Consider the following 18,104-nt stretch of genomic DNA (forward strand, 5'->3'; position numbering starts at 1 on the left):
CTCAAATGTGAAGTGCAGTGATTAATAAAAAAAACTATCTGTTAGCACCTGGGAATAGCAGATGTTGTAAGTTTTTTTAGCATCACTTTCATTTACTCTCCAACACACATGCCTGAATGTGAAGTGCAGTGATTCATCAAAAAACTATCTGTTAGCACCTTGGACTACGAGATGCTGTAAGCTTCTCTTGCATCACTTTAATTTACTTTCAAGATGACATGTTAGGATGTGAAGTGCAGTAATTAATTAACAAAAACTATCTGTTAGCACCTGGGAATAGCAGATGCTGTAAGTTTTTGTTGCATCACTTTAATTTAATCTGCAACTGACATGCTTGTATGTGAAGTGTACAGATTAAATAGAAATCTTTTAGTACCAGGGAATAGCAGGTGCTGTAAGATTTTATTGCATCCCTTTAATTTATGTTCAAGCTATCATGTTCAAATTTGAAGTACAGTGAATAATTAAATCAAACTATCTGTTAGCACCTGGGAATAGCAGATGCTGTAAGTTTTTGTTGCATCACTTTAATTTAATCTGCAACTGACATGCTTGTATGTGAAGTGTACAGATTAAATAGAAATCTTTTAGTACCAGGGAATAGCAGGTGCTGTAAGATTTTATTGCATCCCTTTAATTTATGTTCAAGCTATCATGTTCAAATTTGAAGTGCAGTGAATAATTAAATCAAACTATCTGCTATCACCTGGGAATAGCAGATGTGCTGTATGTTTTTATTGCATCACTTTAATTTACTCTCCAACTGACATGCTTGAATGTGAAGTGCAGTGATTAATAAAAAAACTGTCTGTTAGTGCCGCCGTATACCAGATGTTGTAAGCTTTTATTGCATCATTTAATTAACTTTCAAGATAACATTCTAGAATGTCAAGTGCAGGGATTAATAAAAAAAATTGTCAGATTGGTCTTTGATCATATTTGCTATGATTAGGCAATTAGAGTAAGTGTTTAAGGCTTACGGCCACACCAGCTTGAGAACGACCAGTCTCATCTGACCTTGGAAGTGAAACAAGTTTGGGACTGGATAGTACTGAGGTGGGACCCTATCTAGGAATACCAGGTGCTGTAAGCTTTTCTTGCATCACTTTAATTTACTTTCAAGCTGACATGCTCAAATGTGAAGTGCAGTGATTAATAAAAAAAACTATCTGTTAGCACCTGGGAATAGCAGATGTTGTAAGTTTTTTTTGCATCACTTTCATTTACTCTCCAACTCACATGCCTGAATGTGAAGTGCAGTGATTCATCAAAAAACTATCTGTTAGCACCTTGGACTACGAGATGCTGTAAGCTTCTCTTGCATCACTTTAATTTACTTTCAAGATGACATGTTAGGATGTGAAGTGCAGTAATTAATTAAAAAAAACTATCTGTTAGCACCTGGGAATAGCAGATGCTGTAAGTTTTTGTTGCATCACTTTAATTTAATCTGCAACTGACATGCTTGTATGTGAAGTGTACAGATTAAATAGAAATCTTTTAGTACCAGGGAATAGCAGGTGCTGTAAGATTTTATTGCATCCCTTTAATTTATGTTCAAGCTATCATGTTCAAATTTGAAGTACAGTGAATAATTAAATCAAACTATCTGTTAGCACCTGGGAATAGCAGATGCTGTAAGTTTTTGTTGCATCACTTTAATTTAATCTGCAACTGACATGCTTGTATGTGAAGTGTACAGATTAAATAGAAATCTTTTAGTACCAGGGAATAGCAGGTGCTGTAAGATTTTATTGCATCCCTTTAATTTATGTTCAAGCTATCATGTTCAAATTTGAAGTGCAGTGAATAATTAAATCAAAATATCTGCTAGCACCTGGGAATAGCAGATGCTGTAAGTTTTTATTGCATCACTTTAATTTACTCGCCAACTGACATGCTTGAATGTGAAGTGCAGTGATTAATAAAAAAACTGTCTGTTAGTGCCTCCGTATACCAGATGTTGTAAGCTTTTATTGCATCATTTAATTTACTTTCAAGATAACATTCTAGAATGTCAAGTGCAGGGATTAATAAAAAAAATTGTCAGATTGGTCTTTGATCATATTTGCTATGATTAGGCAATTAGAGTAAGTGTTTAAGGCTTACGGCCACACCAGCTTGAGAACGACCAGTCTCATCTGACCTTGGAAGCGAAACAAGTTTGGGCCTGGATAGTACTGAGGTGGGACCCTATCTAGGAATACCAGGTGCTGTAAGCTTTTCTTGCATCACTTTAATTTACTTTCAAGCTGACATGCTCAAATGTGAAGTGCAGTGATTAATAAAAAAAACTATCTGTTAGCACCTGGGAATAGCAGATGTTGTAAGTTTTTTTTGCATCACTTTCATTTACTCTCCAACTCACATGCCTGAATGTGAAGTGCAGTGATTCATCAAAAAACTATCTGTTAGCACCTTGGACTACGAGATGCTGTAAGCTTCTCTTGCATCACTTTAATTTACTTTCAAGATGACATGTTAGGATGTGAAGTGCAGTAATTAATTAAAAAAAACTATCTGTTAGCACCTGGGAATAGCAGATGCTGTAAGTTTTTGTTGCATCACTTTAATTTAATCTGCAACTGACATGCTTGTATGTGAAGTGTACAGATTAAATAGAAATCTTTTAGTACCAGGGAATAGCAGGTGCTGTAAGATTTTATTGCATCCCTTTAATTTATGTTCAAGCTATCATGTTCAAATTTGAAGTGCAGTGAATAATTAAATCAAACTATCTGCTAGCACCTGGGAATAGCAGATGTGCTGTAAGTTTTTATTGCATCACTTTAATTTACTCTCCAACTGACATGCTTGAATGTGAAGTGCAGTGATTAATAAAAAAACTGTCTGTTAGTGCCGCCGTATACCAGATGTTGTAAGCTTTTATTGCATCATTTAATTAACTTTCAAGATAACATTCTAGAATGTCAAGTGCAGGGATTAATAAAAAAAATTGTCAGATTGGTCTTTGATCATATTTGCTATGATTAGGCAATTAGAGTAAGTGTTTAAGGCTTACGGCCACACCAGCTTGAGAACGACCAGTCTCATCTGACCTTGGAAGCGAAACAAGTTTGGGCCTGGATAGTACTGAGGTGGGACCCTATCTAGGAATACCAGGTGCTGTAAGCTTTTCTTGCATCACTTTAATTTACTTTCAAGCTGACATGCTCAAATGTGAAGTGCAGTGATTAATAAAAAAAAACTATCTGTTAGCACATGGGAATAGCAGATGCTGTAAGTTTTTTTTGCATCACTTTCATTTACTCTCCAACTCACATGCCTGAATGTGAAGTGCAGTGATTCATCAAAAAACTCTCTGTTAGCACCTTGGACTACGAGATGCTGTAAGCTTCTCTTGCATCACTTTAATTTACTTTCAAGATGACATGTTAGGATGTGAAGTGCAGTAATTAATTAAAAAAAATTTCTGTTAGCACCTGGGAATAGCAGATGCTGTAAGTTTTTGTTGCATCACTTTAATTTAATCTGCAACTGACATGCTTGTATGTGAAGTGTACAGATTAAATAGAAATATTTTAGTACCAGGGAATAGCAGGTGCTGTAAGATTTTATTGCATACCTTTAATTTATGTTCAAGCTATCATGTTCATTATTGAAGTGCAGTGAATAATTAAATCAAAATATCTGCTAGCACCTGGGAATAGCAGATGCTGTAAGTTTTTATTGCATCACTTTAATTTACTCTCCAACTGACATGCTTGAATGTGAAGTGCAGTGATTAATAAAAAAACTGTCTGTTAGTGACTCCGTATACCAGATGTTGTAAGCTTTTATTGCATCATTTAATTTACTTTCAAGATAACATTCTAGAATGTCAAGTGCAGGGATTAATAAAAAAAATTGTCAGATTGGTCTTTGATCATATTTGCTATGATTAGGCAATTAGAGTAAGTGTTTAAGGCTTACGGCCACACCAGCTTGAGAACGACCAGTCTCATCTGACCTTGGAAGCGAAACAAGTTTGGGCCTGGATAGTACTGAGGTGGGACCCTATCTAGGAACACCAGGTGCTGTAAGCTTTTCTTGCATCACTTTAATTTACTTTCAAGCTGACATGCTCAAATGTGAAGTGCAGTGATTAATAAAAAAAACTATCTGTTAGCACCTGGGAATAGCAGATGTTGTAAGTTTTTTTTGCATCACTTTCATTTACTCTCCAACTCACATGCCTGAATGTGAAGTGCAGTGATTCATCAAAAAACTATCTGTTAGCACCTTGGACTACGAGATGCTGTAAGCTTCTCTTGCATCACTTTAATTTACTTTCAAGATGACATGTTAGGATGTGAAGTGCAGTAATTAATTAAAAAAAACTATCTGTTAGCACCTGGGAATAGCAGATGCTGTAAGTTTTTGTTGCATCACTTTAATTTAATCTGCAACTGACATGCTTGTATGTGAAGTGTACAGATTAAATAGAAATCTTTTAGTACCAGGGAATAGCAGGTGCTGTAAGATTTTATTGCATCCCTTTAATTTATGTTCAAGCTATCATGTTCAAATTTGAAGTACAGTGAATAATTAAATCAAACTATCTGTTAGCACCTGGGAATAGCAGATGCTGTAAGTTTTTGTTGCATCACTTTAATTTAATCTGCAACTGACATGCTTGTATGTGAAGTGTACAGATTAAATAGAAATCTTTTAGTACCAGGGAATAGCAGGTGCTGTAAGATTTTATTGCATCCCTTTAATTTATGTTCAAGCTATCATGTTCAAATTTGAAGTGCAGTGAATAATTAACTCAAACTATCTGTTAGCACCTGGGAATAGCAGATGCTGTAAGTTTTTTCTGCATCACTTTCATTTACTCTCCAACTCACATGCCTGTATGTGAAGTGCAGTGATTCATCAAAAAACTGTCTGTTAGTGCCTCCGTATACCAGATGTTGTAAGCTTTTATTGAATCATTTAATTTACTTTCAAGATAACATTCTAGAATGTCAAGTGCAGGGATTAATAAAAAAAATTGTCAGATTGGTCTTTGATCATATTTGCTATGATTAGGCAATTAGAGTAAGTGTTTAAGGCTTACGGCCACACCAGCTTGAGAACGACCAGTCTCATCTGACCTTGGAAGCGAAACAAGTTTGGGCCTAGATAGTACTGAGGTGGGACCCTATCTAGGAATACCAGGTGCTGTAAGCTTTTCTTGCATCACTTTAATTTACTTTCAAGCTGACATGCTCAAATGTGAAGTGCAGTGATTAATAAAAAAAACTATCTGTTAGCACCTGGGAATAGCAGATGTTGTAAGTTTTTTTAGCATCACTTTCATTTACTCTCCAACTCACATGCCTGAATGTGAAGTGCAGTGATTCATCAAAAAACTATCTGTTAGCACCTTGGACTACGAGATGCTGTAAGCTTCTCTTGCATCACTTTAATTTACTTTCAAGATGACATGTTAGGATGTGAAGTGCAGTGATTAATTAAAAAAAACTATCTGTTAGCACCTGGGAATAGCAGATGCTGTAAGTTTTTGTTGCATCACTTTAATTTAATCTGCAACTGACATGCTTGTATGTGAAGTGTACAGATTAAATAGAAATCTTTTAGTACCAGGGAATAGCAGGTGCTGTAAGATTTTATTGCATCCCTTTAATTTATGTTCAAGCTATCATGTTCAAATTTGAAGTACAGTGAATAATTAAATCAAACTATCTGTTAGCACCTGGGAATAGCAGATGCTGTAAGTTTTTGTTGCATCACTTTAATTTAATCTGCAACTGACATGCTTGTATGTGAAGTGTACAGATTAAATAGAAATCTTTTAGTACCAGGGAATAGCAGGTGCTGTAAGATTTTATTGCATCCCTTTAATTTATGTTCAAGCTATCATGTTCAAATTTGAAGTGCAGTGAATAATTAAATCAAACTATCTGCTAGCACCTGGGAATAGCAGATGTGCTGTATGTTTTTATTGCATCACTTTAATTTACTCTCCAACTGACATGCTTGAATGTGAAGTGCAGTGATTAATAAAAAAACTGTCTGTTAGTGCCGCCGTATACCAGATGTTGTAAGCTTTTATTGCATCATTTAATTAACTTTCAAGATAACATTCTAGAATGTCAAGTGCAGGGATTAATAAAAAAAATTGTCAGATTGGTCTTTGATCATATTTGCTATGATTAGGCAATTAGAGTAAGTGTTTAAGGCTTACGGCCACACCAGCTTGAGAACGACCAGTCTCATCTGACCTTGGAAGTGAAACAAGTTTGGGACTGGATAGTACTGAGGTGGGACCCTATCTAGGAATACCAGGTGCTGTAAGCTTTTCTTGCATCACTTTAATTTACTTTCAAGCTGACATGCTCAAATGTGAAGTGCAGTGATTAATAAAAAAAACTATCTGTTAGCACCTGGGAATAGCAGATGTTGTAAGTTTTTTTTGCATCACTTTCATTTACTCTCCAACTCACATGCCTGAATGTGAAGTGCAGTGATTCATCAAAAAACTATCTGTTAGCACCTTGGACTACGAGATGCTGTAAGCTTCTCTTGCATCACTTTAATTTACTTTCAAGATGACATGTTAGGATGTGAAGTGCAGTAATTAATTAAAAAAAACTATCTGTTAGCACCTGGGAATAGCAGATGCTGTAAGTTTTTGTTGCATCACTTTAATTTAATCTGCAACTGACATGCTTGTATGTGAAGTGTACAGATTAAATAGAAATCTTTTAGTACCAGGGAATAGCAGGTGCTGTAAGATTTTATTGCATCCCTTTAATTTATGTTCAAGCTATCATGTTCAAATTTGAAGTACAGTGAATAATTAAATCAAACTATCTGTTAGCACCTGGGAATAGCAGATGCTGTAAGTTTTTGTTGCATCACTTTAATTTAATCTGCAACTGACATGCTTGTATGTGAAGTGTACAGATTAAATAGAAATATTTTAGTACCAGGGAATTGCAGGTGCTGTAAGATTTTATTGCATACCTTTAATTTATGTTCAAGCTATCATGTTCATTATTGAAGTGCAGTGAATAATTAAATCAAAATATCTGCTAGCACCTGGGAATAGCAGATGCTGTAAGTTTTTATTGCATCACTTTAATTTACTCTCCAACTGACATGCTTGAATGTGAAGTGCAGTGATTAATAAAAAAACTGTCTGTTAGTGACTCCGTATACCAGATGTTGTAAGCTTTTATTGCATCATTTAATTTACTTTCAAGATAACATTCTAGAATGTCAAGTGCAGGGATTAATAAAAAAAATTGTCAGATTGGTCTTTGATCATATTTGCTATGATTAGGCAATTAGAGTAAGTGTTTAAGGCTTACGGCCACACCAGCTTGAGAACGACCAGTCTCATCTGACCTTGGAAGCGAAACAAGTTTGGGCCTGGATAGTACTGAGGTGGGACCCTATCTAGGAACACCAGGTGCTGTAAGCTTTTCTTGCATCACTTTAATTTACTTTCAAGCTGACATGCTCAAATGTGAAGTGCAGTGATTAATAAAAAAAACTATCTGTTAGCACCTGGGAATAGCAGATGCTGTAAGTTTTTTTTGCATCACTTTAATTTAATCTGCAACTGACATGCTTGTATGTGAAGTGTACAGATTAAATAGAAATCTTTTAGTACCAGGGAATAGCAGGTGCTGTAAGATTTTATTGCATCCCTTTAATTTATGTTCAAGCTATCATGTTCAAATTTGAAGTACAGTGACTAATTAAATGAAACTATCTGTTAGCACCTGGGAATAGCAGATGCTGTAAGTTTTTGTTGCATCACTTTAATTTAATCTGCAACTGACATGCTTGTATGTGAAGTGTACAGATTAAATAGAAATCTTTTAGTACCAGGGAATAGTAGGTGCTGTAAGATTTTATTGCATCCCATTAATTTATTTTCAAGCTATCATGTTCAAATTTGAAGTGCAGTGAATAATTAAATCAAACTATCTGTTAGCACCTGGGAATAGCAGATGCTGTAAGTTTTTATTGCATTACTTTAATTTACTCTCCAACTGACATGCTTAAATGTGAAGTGCAGTGATTAATAAAAAAACTGTCTGTTAGTGCCTCCGTATACCAGATGTTGTAAGCTTTTATTGAATCATTTAATTTACTTTCAAGATAACATTCTAGAATGTCAAGTGCAGGGATTAATAAAAAAAATTGTCAGATTGGTCTTTGATCATATTTGCTATGATTAGGCAATTAGAGTAAGTGTTTAAGGCTTACGGCCACACCAGCTTGAGAACGACCAGTCTCATCTGACCTTGGAAGCGAAACAAGTTTGGGCCTAGATAGTACTGAGGTGGGACCCTATCTAGGAATACCAGGTGCTGTAAGCTTTTCTTGCATCACTTTAATTTACTTTCAAGCTGACATGCTCAAATGTGAAGTGCAGTGATTAATAAAAAAAACTATCTGTTAGCACCTGGGAATAGCAGATGTTGTAAGTTTTTTTAGCATCACTTTCATTTACTCTCCAACTCACATGCCTGAATGTGAAGTGCAGTGATTCATCAAAAAACTATCTGTTAGCACCTTGGACTACGAGATGCTGTAAGCTTCTCTTGCATCGCTTTAATTTACTTTCAAGATGACATGTTAGGATGTGAAGTGCAGTAATTAATTAACAAAAACTATCTGTTAGCACCTGGGAATAGCAGATGCTGTAAGTTTTTGTTGCATCACTTTAATTTAATCTGCAACTGACATGCTTGTATGTGAAGTGTACAGATTAAATAGAAATCTTTTAGTACCAGGGAATAGCAGGTGCTGTAAGATTTTATTGCATCCCTTTAATTTATGTTCAAGCTATCATGTTCAAATTTGAAGTACAGTGAATAATTAAATCAAACTATCTGTTAGCACCTGGGAATAGCAGATGCTGTAAGTTTTTGTTGCATCACTTTAATTTAATCTGCAACTGACATGCTTGTATGTGAAGTGTACAGATTAAATAGAAATCTTTTAGTACCAGGGAATAGCAGGTGCTGTAAGATTTTATTGCATCCCTTTAATTTATGTTCAAGCTATCATGTTCAAATTTGAAGTGCAGTGAATAATTAAATCAAACTATCTGCTAGCACCTGGGAATAGCAGATGTGCTGTAAGTTTTTATTGCATCACTTTAATTTACTCTCCAACTGACATGCTTGAATGTGAAGTGCAGTGATTAATAAAAAAACTGTCTGTTAGTGCCGCCGTATACCAGATGTTGTAAGCTTTTATTGCATCATTTAATTAACTTTCAAGATAACATTCTAGAATGTCAAGTGCAGGGATTAATAAAAAAAATTGTCAGATTGGTCTTTGATCATATTTGCTATGATTAGGCAATTAGAGTAAGTGTTTAAGGCTTACGGCCACACCAGCTTGAGAACGACCAGTCTCATCTGACCTTGGAAGTGAAACAAGTTTGGGACTGGATAGTACTGAGGTGGGACCCTATCTAGGAATACCAGGTGCTGTAAGCTTTTCTTGCATCACTTTAATTTACTTTCAAGCTGACATGCTCAAATGTGAAGTGCAGTGATTAATAAAAAAAACTATCTGTTAGCACCTGGGAATAGCAAATGCTGTAAGTTTTAGTTGCATCACTTTAATTTAATCTGCAACTGACATGCTTGTATGTGAAGTGTACAGATTAAATAGAAATCTTTTAGTACCAGGGAATAGCAGGTGCTGTAAGATTTTATTGCATACCTTTAATTTATGTTCAAGCTATCATGTTCATTATTGAAGTGCAGTGAATAATTAAATCAAACTATCTGCTAGCACCTGGGAATAGCAGATGCTGTAAGTTTTTATTGCATCACTTTAATTTACTCTCCAACTGACATGCTTGAAAGTGAAGTGCAGTGATTAATAAAAAAACTGTCTGTTAGTGCCTCCGTATACCAGATGTTGTAAGCTTTATTGCATCATTTAATTTACTTTCAAGATAACATTCTAGAATGTCAAGTGCAGGGATTAATAAAAAAAATTGTCAGATTGGTCTTTGATCATATTTGCTATGATTAGGCAATTAGAGTAAGTGTTTAAGGTTTACGGCCACACCAGCTTGAGAACGACCAGTCTCATCTGACCTTGGAAGCGAAACAAGTTTGGGCCTGGATAGTACTGAGGTGGGACCCTATCTAGGAATACCAGGTGCTGTAAGCTTTTCTTGCATCACTTTAATTTACTTTCAAGATGACATGCTCAAATGTGAAGTGCAGTGATTAATAAAAAAAACTATCTGTTAGCACCTGGGAATAGCAGATGCTGTAAGTTTTTTTTGCATCACTTTCATTTACTCTCCAACTCACATGCCTGAATGTGAAGTGCAGTGATTCATCAAAAAACTATCTGTTAGCACCTTGGACTACGAGATGCTGTAAGCTTCTCTTGCATCGCTTTAATTTACTTTCAAGATGACATGTTAGGATGTGAAGTGCAGTAATTAATTAACAAAAACTATCTGTTAGCACCTGGGAATAGCAGATGCTGTAAGTTTTTGTTGCATCACTTTAATTTAATCTGCAACTGACATGCTTGTATGTGAAGTGTACAGATTAAATAGAAATCTTTTAGTACCAGGGAATAGCAGGTGCTGTAAGATTTTATTGCATCCCTTTAATTTATGTTCAAGCTATCATGTTCAAATTTGAAGTACAGTGAATAATTAAATCAAACTATCTGTTAGCACCTGGGAATAGCAGATGCTGTAAGTTTTTGTTGCATCACTTTAATTTAATCTGCAACTGACATGCTTGTATGTGAAGTGTACAGATTAAATAGAAATCTTTTAGTACCAGGGAATAGCAGGTGCTGTAAGATTTTATTGCATCCCTTTAATTTATGTTCAAGCTATCATGTTCAAATTTGAAGTGCAGTGAATAATTAAATCAAACTATCTGCTAGCACCTGGGAATAGCAGATGTGCTGTAAGTTTTTATTGCATCACTTTAATTTACTCTCCAACTGACATGCTTGAATGTGAAGTGCAGTGATTAATAAAAAAACTGTCTGTTAGTGCCTCCGTATACCAGATGTTGTAAGCTTTATTGCATCATTTAATTTACTTTCAAGATAACATTCTAGAATGTCAAGTGCAGGGATTAATAAAAAAAATTGTCAGATTGGTCTTTGATCATATTTGCTATGATTAGGCAATTAGAGTAAGTGTTTAAGGTTTACGGCCACACCAGCTTGAGAACGACCAGTCTCATCTGACCTTGGAAGCGAAACAAGTTTGGGCCTGGATAGTACTGAGGTGGGACCCTATCTAGGAATACCAGGTGCTGTAAGCTTTTCTTGCATCACTTTAATTTACTTTCAAGATGACATGCTCAAATGTGAAGTGCAGTGATTAATAAAAAAAACTATCTGTTAGCACCTGGGAATAGCAGATGCTGTAAGTTTTTTTTGCATCACTTTCATTTACTCTCCAACTCACATGCCTGAATGTGAAGTGCAGTGATTCATCAAAAAACTATCTGTTAGCAGTTTGGACTACGAGATGCTGTAAGCTTCTCTTGCATCACTTTAATTTACTTTCAAGCTGACATGCTCAAATGTGAAGTGCAGTGATTAATAAAAAAAACTATCTGTTAGCACCTGGGAATAGCAGATGCTGTAAGTTTTTTTTGCATCACTTTAATTTAATCTGCAACTGACATGCTTGTATGTGAAGTGTACAGATTAAATAGAAATCTTTTAGTACCAGGGAATAGCAGGTGCTGTAAGATTTTATTGCATCCCTTTAATTTATGTTCAAGCTATCATGTTCAAATTTGAAGTACAGTGAATAATTAAATGAAACTATCTGTTAGCACCTGGGAATAGCAGATGCTGTAAGTTTTTGTTGCATCACTTTAATTTAATCTGCAACTGACATGCTTGTATGTGAAGTGTACAGATTAAATAGAAATCTTTTAGTACCAGGGAATAGTAGGTGCTGTAAGATTTTATTGCATCCCATTAATTTATTTTCAAGCTATCATGTTCAAATTTGAAGTGCAGTGAATAATTAAATCAAACTATCTGTTAGCACCTGGGAATAGCAGATGCTGTAAGTTTTTATTGCATTACTTTAATTTACTCTCCAACTGACATGCTTAAATGTGAAGTGCAGTGATTAATAAAAAAACTGTCTGTTAGTGCCTCCGTATACCAGATGTTGTAAGCTTTTATTGAATCATTTAATTTACTTTCAAGATAACATTCTAGAATGTCAAGTGCAGGGATTAATAAAAAAAATTGTCAGATTGGTCTTTGATCATATTTGCTATGATTAGGCAATTAGAGTAAGTGTTTAAGGCTTACGGCCACACCAGCTTGAGAACGACCAGTCTCATCTGACCTTGGAAGCGAAACAAGTTTGGGCCTAGATAGTACTGAGGTGGGACCCTATCTAGGAATACCAGGTGCTGTAAGCTTTTCTTGCATCACTTTAATTTACTTTCAAGCTGACATGCTCAAATGTGAAGTGCAGTGATTAATAAAAAAAACTATCTGTTAGCACCTGGGAATAGCAGATGCTGTAAGTTTTTTTTGCATCACTTTAATTTAATCTGCAACTGACATGCTTGTATGTGAAGTGTACAGATTAAATAGAAATATTTTAGTACCAGGGAATAGCAGGTGCTGTAAGATTTTATTGCATCCCTTTAATTTATGTTCAAGCTATCATGTTCAAATTTGAAGTACAGTGAATAATTAAATGAAACTATCTGTTAGCACCTGGGAATAGCAGATGCTGTAAGTTTTTGTTGCATCACTTTAATTTAATCTGCAACTGACATGCTTGTATGTGAAGTGTACAGATTAAATAGAAATCTTTTAGTACCAGGGAATAGTAGGTGCTGTAAGATTTTATTGCATCCCATTAATTTATTTTCAAGCTATCATGTTCAAATTTGAAGTGCAGTGAATAATTAAATCAAACTATCTGTTAGCACCTGGGAATAGCAGATGCTGTAAGTTTTTATTGCATTACTTTAATTTACTCTCCAACTGACATGCTTAAATGTGAAGTGCAGTGATTAATAAAAAAACTGTCTGTTAGTGCCTCCGTATACCAGATGTTGTAAGCTTTTATTGAATCATTTAATTTACTTTCAAGATAACATTCTAGAATGTCAAGTGCAGGGATTAATAAAAAAAATTGTCAGATTGGTCTTTGATCATATTTGCTATGATTAGGCAATTAGAGTAAGTGTTTAAGGCTTACGGCCACACCAGCTTGAGAACGACCAGTCTCATCTGACCTTGGAAGCGAAACAAGTTTGGGCCTAGATAGTACTGAGGTGGGACCCTATCTAGGAATACCAGGTGCTGTAAGCTTTTCTTGCATCACTTTAATTTACTTTCAAGCTGACATGCTCAAATGTGAAGTGCAGTGATTAATAAAAAAAACTATCTGTTAGCACCTGGGAATAGCAGATGTTGTAAGTTTTTTTAGCATCACTTTCATTTACTCTCCAACTCACATGCCTGAATGTGAAGTGCAGTGATTCATCAAAAAACTATCTGTTAGCACCTTGGACTACGAGATGCTGTAAGCTTCTCTTGCATCGCTTTAATTTACTTTCAAGATGACATGTTAGGATGTGAAGTGCAGTAATTAATTAACAAAAACTATCTGTTAGCACCTGGGAATAGCAGATGCTGTAAGTTTTTGTTGCATCACTTTAATTTAATCTGCAACTGACATGCTTGTATGTGAAGTGTACAGATTAAATAGAAATCTTTTAGTACCAGGGAATAGCAGGTGCTGTAAGATTTTATTGCATCCCTTTAATTTATGTTCAAGCTATCATGTTCAAATTTGAAGTACAGTGAATAATTAAATCAAACTATCTGTTAGCACCTGGGAATAGCAGATGCTGTAAGTTTTTGTTGCATCACTTTAATTTAATCTGCAACTGACATGCTTGTATGTGAAGTGTACAGATTAAATAGAAAACTTTTAGTACCAGGGAATAGCAGGTGCTGTAAGATTTTATTGCATCCCTTTAATTTATGTTCAAGCTATCATGTTCAAATTTGAAGTGCAGTGAATAATTAAATCAAACTATCTGCTAGCACCTGGGAATAGCAGATGTGCTGTAAGTTTTTATTGCATCACTTTAATTTACTCTCCAACTGACATGCTTGAATGTGAAGTGCAGTGATTAATAAAAAAACTGTCTGTTAGTGCCGCCGTATACCAGATGTTGTAAGCTTTTATTGCATCATTTAATTAACTTTCAAGATAACATTCTAGAATGTCAAGTGCAGGGATTAATAAAAAAAATTGTCAGATTGGTCTTTGATCATATTTGCTATGATTAGGCAATTAGAGTAAGTGTTTAAGGCTTACGGCCACACCAGCTTGAGAACGACCAGTCTCATCTGACCTTGGAAGTGAAACAAGTTTGGGACTGGATAGTACTGAGGTGGGACCCTATCTAGGAATACCAGGTGCTGTAAGCTTTTCTTGCATCACTTTAATTTACTTTCAAGCTGACATGCTCAAATGTGAAGTGCAGTGATTAATAAAAAAAACTATCTGTTAGCACCTGGGAATAGCAGATGCTGTAAGTTTTTTTTGCATCACTTTAATTTAATCTGCAACTGACATGCTTGTATGTGAAGTGTACAGATTAAATAGAAATCTTTTAGTACCAGGGAATAGCAGGTGCTGTAAGATTTTATTGCATCCCTTTAATTTATGTTCAAGCTATCATGTTCAAATTTGAAGTACAGTGAATAATTAAAAAAAACCTATCTGTTAGCACCTGGGAATAGCAAATGCTGTAAGTTTTTGTTGCATCACTTTAATTTAATCTGCAACTGACATGCTTGTATGTGAAGTGTACAGATTAAATAGAAATCTTTTAGTACCAGGGAATAGCAGGTGCTGTAAGATTTTATTGCATCCCTTTAATTTATGTTCAAGCTATCATGTTCAAATTTGAAGTACAGTGAATAATTAAATCAAACTATCTGTTAGCACCTGGGAATAGCAGATGCTGTAAATTTTTGTTGCATCACTTTAATTTAATCTGCAACTGACATGCTTGTATGTGAAGTGTACAGATTAAATAGAAATCTTTTAGTACCAGGGAATAGCAGGTGCTGTAAGATTTTATTGCATACCTTTAATTTATGTTCAAGCTATCATGTTCATTATTGAAGTGCAGTGAATAATTAAATCAAAATATCTGCTAGCACCTGGGAATAGCAGATGCTGTAAGTTTTTATTGCATCACTTTAATTTACTCTCCAACTGACATGCTTGAATGTGAAGTGCAGTGATTAATAAAAAAACTGTCTGTTAGTGCCTCCGTATACCAGATGTTGTAAGCTATTATTGCATCATTTAATTTACTTTCAAGATAACATTCTAGAATGTCAAGTGCAGGGATTAATAAAAAAAATTGTCAGATTGGTCTTTGATCATATTTGCTATGATTAGGCAATTAGAGTAAGTGTTTAAGGCTTATGGCCACACCAGCTTGAGAATGACCAGTCTCATCTGACCTTGGAAGCGAAACAAGTTTGGGCCTGGATAGTACTGAGGTGGGACCCTATCTAGGAATACCAGGTGCTGTAAGCTTTTCTTGCATCACTTTAATTTACTTTCAAGCTGACATGCTCAAATGTGAAGTGCAGTGATTAATAAAAAAAACTATCTGTTAGCACCTGGGAATAGCAGATGCTGTAAGTTTTTGTTGCATCACTTTAATTTAATCTGCAACTGACATGCTTGTATGTGAAGTGTACAGATTAAATAGAAATCTTTTAGTACCAGGGAATAGCAGGTGCTGTAAGATTTTATTGCATCCCTTTAATTTATGTTCAAGCTATCATGTTCATTATTGAAGTGCAGTGAATAATTAAATCAAAATATCTGCTAGCACCTGGGAATAGCAGATGCTGTAAGTTTTTGTTGCATCACTTTAATTTAATCTGCAACTGACATGCTTTTATGTGAAGTGTACAGATTAAATAGAAATATTTTAGTACCAGGGAATAGCAGGTGCTGTAAGATTTTATTGCATCCCTTTTATTTATGTTCAAGCTATCATGTTCATTATTGAAGTGCAGTGAATAATTAAATCAAAATATCTGCTAGCACCTGGGAATAGCAGATGCTGTAAGTTTTTATTGCATCACTTTAATTTACTCTCCAACTGACATGCTTGAATGTGAAGTGCAGTGATTAATAAAAAAACTGTCTGTTAGTGCCTCCGTATACCAGATGTTGTAAGCTTTTATTGCATCATTTAATTTACTTTCAAGATAACATTCTAGAATGTCAAGTGCAGGGATTAATAAAAAAATTGTCAGATTGGTCTTTGATCATATTTGCTATGATTAGGCAATTAGAGTAAGTGTTTAAGGCTTACGGCCACACCAGCTTGAGAACGACCAGTCTCTTCTGACCTTGGAAGCGAAACAAGTTTGGGCCTGGATAGTACTGAGGTGGGACCCTATCTAGGAATACCAGGTGCTGTAAGCTTTTCTTGCATCACTTTAATTTACTTTCAAGATGACATGCTCAAATGTGAAGTGCAGTAATTAATTAACAAAAACTATCTGTTAGCACCTGGGAATAGCAGATGCTGTAAGTTTTTGTTGCATCACTTTAATTTAATCTGCAACTGACATGCTTGTATGTGAAGTGTACAGATTAAATAGAAATCTTTTAGTACCAGGGAATAGCAGGTGCTGTAAGATTTTATTGCATCCCTTTAATTTATGTTCAAGCTATCATGTTCAAATTTGAAGTACAGTGAATAATTAAATCAAACTATCTGTTAGCACCTGGGAATAGCAGATGCTGTAAGTTTTTGTTGCATCACTTTAATTTAATCTGCAACTGACATGCTTGTATGTGAAGTGTACAGATTAAATAGAAAACTTTTAGTACCAGGGAATAGCAGGTGCTGTAAGATTTTATTGCATCCCTTTAATTTATGTTCAAGCTATCATGTTCAAATTTGAAGTGCAGTGAATAATTAAATCAAACTATCTGCTAGCACCTGGGAATAGCAGATGTGCTGTAAGTTTTTATTGCATCACTTTAATTTACTCTCCAACTGACATGCTTGAATGTGAAGTGCAGTGATTAATAAAAAAACTGTCTGTTAGTGCCGCCGTATACCAGATGTTGTAAGCTTTTATTGCATCATTTAATTAACTTTCAAGATAACATTCTAGAATGTCAAGTGCAGGGATTAATAAAAAAAATTGTCAGATTGGTCTTTGATCATATTTGCTATGATTAGGCAATTAGAGTAAGTGTTTAAGGCTTACGGCCACACCAGCTTGAGAACGACCAGTCTCATCTGACCTTGGAAGTGAAACAAGTTTGGGACTGGATAGTACTGAGGTGGGACCCTATCTAGGAATACCAGGTGCTGTAAGCTTTTCTTGCATCACTTTAATTTACTTTCAAGCTGACATGCTCAAATGTGAAGTGCAGTGATTAATAAAAAAAACTATCTGTTAGCACCTGGGAATAGCAGATGCTGTAAGTTTTTTTTGCATCACTTTAATTTAATCTGCAACTGACATGCTTGTATGTGAAGTGTACAGATTAAATAGAAATCTTTTAGTACCAGGGAATAGCAGGTGCTGTAAGATTTTATTGCATCCCTTTAATTTATGTTCAAGCTATCATGTTCAAATTTGAAGTACAGTGAATAATTAAATCAAACTATCTGTTAGCACCTGGGAATAGCAGATGCTGTAAATTTTTGTTGCATCACTTTAATTTAATCTGCAACTGACATGCTTGTATGTGAAGTGTACAGATTAAATAGAAATCTTTTAGTACCAGGGAATAGCAGGTGCTGTAAGATTTTATTGCATACCTTTAATTTATGTTCAAGCTATCATGTTCATTATTGAAGTGCAGTGAATAATTAAATCAAAATATCTGCTAGCACCTGGGAATAGCAGATGCTGTAAGTTTTTATTGCATCACTTTAATTTACTCTCCAACTGACATGCTTGAATGTGAAGTGCAGTGATTAATAAAAAAACTGTCTGTTAGTGCCTCCGTATACCAGATGTTGTAAGCTATTATTGCATCATTTAATTTACTTTCAAGATAACATTCTAGAATGTCA

At 35.0% G+C, this 18,104-nt stretch overlaps 17 pseudogenes; all 17 read left to right on the forward strand.

Annotated features, from left to right (window-relative positions):
* The first annotated feature begins 974 nt into the window (after positions 1-974).
* Positions 975-1,093, forward strand: LOC145644868 (5S ribosomal RNA; annotated as a pseudogene).
* A 1,010-nt stretch (positions 1,094-2,103) lies between these two features.
* Positions 2,104-2,222, forward strand: LOC145643691 (5S ribosomal RNA; annotated as a pseudogene).
* Positions 2,223-3,016: 794 nt separating this feature from the next.
* On the forward strand, positions 3,017-3,135 carry LOC145643692 (5S ribosomal RNA; annotated as a pseudogene).
* Positions 3,136-3,927: 792 nt separating this feature from the next.
* Positions 3,928-4,046, forward strand: LOC145643908 (5S ribosomal RNA; annotated as a pseudogene).
* A 1,010-nt stretch (positions 4,047-5,056) lies between these two features.
* On the forward strand, positions 5,057-5,175 carry LOC145644746 (5S ribosomal RNA; annotated as a pseudogene).
* Positions 5,176-6,187: 1,012 nt separating this feature from the next.
* Positions 6,188-6,306, forward strand: LOC145644869 (5S ribosomal RNA; annotated as a pseudogene).
* Positions 6,307-7,316: 1,010 nt separating this feature from the next.
* Positions 7,317-7,435, forward strand: LOC145643909 (5S ribosomal RNA; annotated as a pseudogene).
* Positions 7,436-8,223: 788 nt separating this feature from the next.
* On the forward strand, positions 8,224-8,342 carry LOC145644748 (5S ribosomal RNA; annotated as a pseudogene).
* Positions 8,343-9,354: 1,012 nt separating this feature from the next.
* Positions 9,355-9,473, forward strand: LOC145644871 (5S ribosomal RNA; annotated as a pseudogene).
* Positions 9,474-10,042: 569 nt separating this feature from the next.
* LOC145644107 (5S ribosomal RNA) lies at positions 10,043-10,161 on the forward strand (annotated as a pseudogene).
* A 1,011-nt stretch (positions 10,162-11,172) lies between these two features.
* Positions 11,173-11,291, forward strand: LOC145644108 (5S ribosomal RNA; annotated as a pseudogene).
* Positions 11,292-12,300: 1,009 nt separating this feature from the next.
* LOC145644749 (5S ribosomal RNA) lies at positions 12,301-12,419 on the forward strand (annotated as a pseudogene).
* A 788-nt stretch (positions 12,420-13,207) lies between these two features.
* Positions 13,208-13,326, forward strand: LOC145644750 (5S ribosomal RNA; annotated as a pseudogene).
* A 1,012-nt stretch (positions 13,327-14,338) lies between these two features.
* On the forward strand, positions 14,339-14,457 carry LOC145644872 (5S ribosomal RNA; annotated as a pseudogene).
* A 1,007-nt stretch (positions 14,458-15,464) lies between these two features.
* Positions 15,465-15,583, forward strand: LOC145644695 (5S ribosomal RNA; annotated as a pseudogene).
* Positions 15,584-16,370: 787 nt separating this feature from the next.
* Positions 16,371-16,489, forward strand: LOC145644567 (5S ribosomal RNA; annotated as a pseudogene).
* A 791-nt stretch (positions 16,490-17,280) lies between these two features.
* Positions 17,281-17,399, forward strand: LOC145644873 (5S ribosomal RNA; annotated as a pseudogene).
* Positions 17,400-18,104: the final 705 nt, after the last annotated feature.

Source organism: Electrophorus electricus, chromosome 13, assembly GCF_041902795.1.
Source record: "Electrophorus electricus isolate QZ-2024a chromosome 13, ASM4190279v1, whole genome shotgun sequence".
Lineage (NCBI taxonomy): Eukaryota > Metazoa > Chordata > Actinopteri > Gymnotiformes > Gymnotidae > Electrophorus > Electrophorus electricus.